Source organism: Bison bison, unplaced genomic scaffold, assembly GCF_000754665.1.
Source record: "Bison bison bison isolate TAMUID 2011002044 unplaced genomic scaffold, Bison_UMD1.0 scf7180017864167, whole genome shotgun sequence".
NCBI classification, from domain to species: Eukaryota; Metazoa; Chordata; class Mammalia; order Artiodactyla; family Bovidae; genus Bison; species Bison bison.
Window position 1 is genome coordinate 1,824,788 of NW_011494739.1, and position 2,991 is coordinate 1,827,778.

The following is a 2,991-nucleotide window of genomic DNA, read 5'->3' on the forward strand; positions in this document are numbered from 1 at the left end:
AAGAAGCTGAGCACCGAGAATTGATGCTTTTGAACTGTGGTGTTGGAGAAGACTCCTGAGAGTCCCTTGGACTGCAAGGTGATCCAACCAGTCCATTCTGAAGGACACCAGTCCTGGGTGTTCATTGGAAGGACTGATGCTGAGGCTGAAACTCCAATACTTTGGCCACCTCATGCAAAGAGTTGACTCATTGGAAAAGACCCTGATGCTGGGAGGGATTGGGGGCAGGAGGAGAAGGGGACGACAGAGGATGAGATGGCTGGATGGCATCACCGACTCGATGCACATGAGTTTGGGTGAACTTCTGGGGTTGGTGATGGACAGGGAGGCCTGGCGTGCTGTGATTCATGGGGTTGCCAAGAGTCGGACACGACTGAGCAACTGAACTGACTGACTGACTGACTTGTTCCCATGCTTGAGCTTTCTATCTTGTTCTTCCAAGGGATCAGCAGCCAGACAGATTTTTTCAGAGTGCAGATCACAGCACATCCCTCCCCTCTACAACCTTTCCGTGGCTCCCTACTACTCTTGGGTTGAAGGCCAAATTCCTTACCTTGGCTTGTGAGGCCTTGAAGGATCTCAGGTCTGCCTTCCTCCTCAGCTTCATCTCCTGTCACAGGGGAGGCCTTCAGTCTTGACTTCCAGGAATTCCTCTTCCTCTCTCTCTCTCTCTCTCACACACATGCAATTAAAAGTGTGTAAGTAGTGCACACAAAGCACTTAGAGAAGCCCTTTGCACGCCCGGAGCATCATATATTTGCTACTATTAGTCTGTGTTCAATACGTGTTTACTGAGCTCCCAGTTCAATGCCAAGTGCCATGTGAGGCTCGGGGATACAATAATGAGTGAAGAGGAAGTGTCTTCACTTTGCAGAGTTCATGCATCCCTGTGTCCCCCACTTCCAACCCAAGGAAAGACAGACTGGACACTCAGGGCATAAAAGCACATGTGTGCATTGGTGCCTGAAGAAGCTTGGAGAGGCGTGGTGACTTTGCCAAGACCATACAGTAAGTGTGGGACAAAGCCAAGGCTGTGGGTGGACACATGACAAGGAATGAGGCTGCCTGGCAAGGGCTGGCTCTCTAGGGAGATGGGCTGGAAGACACACACTGCCCAGGACAGAGCTAGGGGTATGCTGGGAGAGAGAGCAAGGGAAGATCCTTCCAGAAGAGAAAGGACTTGTCTCCCCCAACACCTCCTCTCCCACACCAGCTCCCTTCTCAAGATAAGTGGCGCCCATCCTCAGCAAGGGATAGGGACTCACAGAGGGAGAGAATGGACAGAAGATGGGGGACTCAGTGAGAGGGTGAGGACTTTAGTCAGACAAGGGGCTTCTGATGCAAGCAGGAGGGGACTTCTTAGTAAGAACCCAGGGGGAGAGAGGTGGGGCTCAACCATGGGTGGGGGCTGGGAGAGAGAGCAGGGAGCCTGTGAAGAGGATGGGGCTGTGGCCAGGAGATGAGCGAGTGAGGGGTCCCTGAGGGAGACGGAGGCCCAGAGGGAACCGAGGATGGAGTGAAGAAATGTTGGTGTTCAGTTGCTCAGTGGTGTCTGACTCTTTGCGACCCATGGACTCCAGCATGCCAGGTTTCCCTGTTCTTCACTATCTCCCGGAGTTTGCTCAAACTCATGTCCTCGAGCTGGTGATGCCATCCAAACACCTCATCCTCTCTTGTCCCCTTCTCCTCCTGCCTTCAATCTTTCCAGCATCAGGGTCTTTTCTAGAGTCAGCTTTTCACATCAGGTGGCCAAAGTATTGGAACTCCAGCTTCAGCATTAGTCCTTCCAATGAACATTCAGGGTTGATTTCCTTTTCTCCAAGTGAGGAAATGAAAGTTCAGCAGAGTCAAGGGTCTTCAGTCAGAGGACTGAGAGATTGATGGAGCAGTCAGGGGAGGAGTTTGAGGGGCCGCATGAGGGAGTCGGGTCCAGGGAGGTGTTGGGGTCCCCGCGAGGGGTCTGGGGTCTCTGAGAGAGAAGAGACTTCTTGGAAGGGGAGAGGGGCTCACAGTCCTGCAGGGGTCCGAAATCTGCAGAGCCAGCTCTCGGGGCGGGCTGGTGCCCCCGCCACCCCCGTGTCACCCCCGCCCCCCGACTGCGGCGCAGGCGCCAACACAACCCGCTTCTGCTCTGCTTGTGCTCGCGCTCGTCAGAGACCGCGGACCAAGAGGTGAGCTCAGCCCCGCTCCACGCGCGGCCCGACCCCCGCCCCGCCTCCTCCCAAGACCCGGAGAGCCCCCCATCCCTGCCGCACCCCTAGTTTGGCCGTGTCCCTCCGCGGGCAGAACAGCGGTGCCCCAGCCCTGGTGTGCCTCGGGCTTTGGGAGGTGGGGTCCCAGGGAAGGAGCAGGGGTCAGAGGTCTCATCAGCCACCCCGCACCAGCCCCCACGCTCCGAGACCCTTCAGGGTCGATAGGCTGGGCGGAGGCCTCCAGGACAAGACCCCACCCACCTCTCTGCGGAAAACTCATCCCCACCTCTCTCTGCCTCAGTTTCCCTCTAGGGAGAAGGATGCGCTTAATCTTGACCAGGGAACCTGTGGTCGGGTGTGAAACAGTGTGCGCTAGGGGGCGGGGGGAGTTGGCCTGCTTTCCTGGGCCTCGGACCACCCTCTCCCCGGCACCTTCTGGCCAGAGAGAAATTGGATGCTGGAGTGAGAGGGTCTGGGGGTCTGGGAAGGAGAACTGAGACCCCATTATAAGCGAGAGACTCCATCCATCTTCTGGTCCTTGAGCCTGTCATCGCTCACCTCTTGGCCGCAGTCTCCATCCCCCGAACCCAGGAGCCCCCTCCTCTTCCCGGAGCTCCTCCCGCTTCCTGCCTAAGGACAGCTCCCCGGCGGTTCCTATGGCAACCTAGGTCCGGAGTCCTCAGCACCATCTCCCTCCCTTCCCCAGACCGCCTGTCCGCCTCCCGGCAACCCTAAAAGGAGAGGGAGGGGCCAGGTCGACGAGCGCGGGGACAGCGTCAAGGTCACCTTCCTGCTCCTA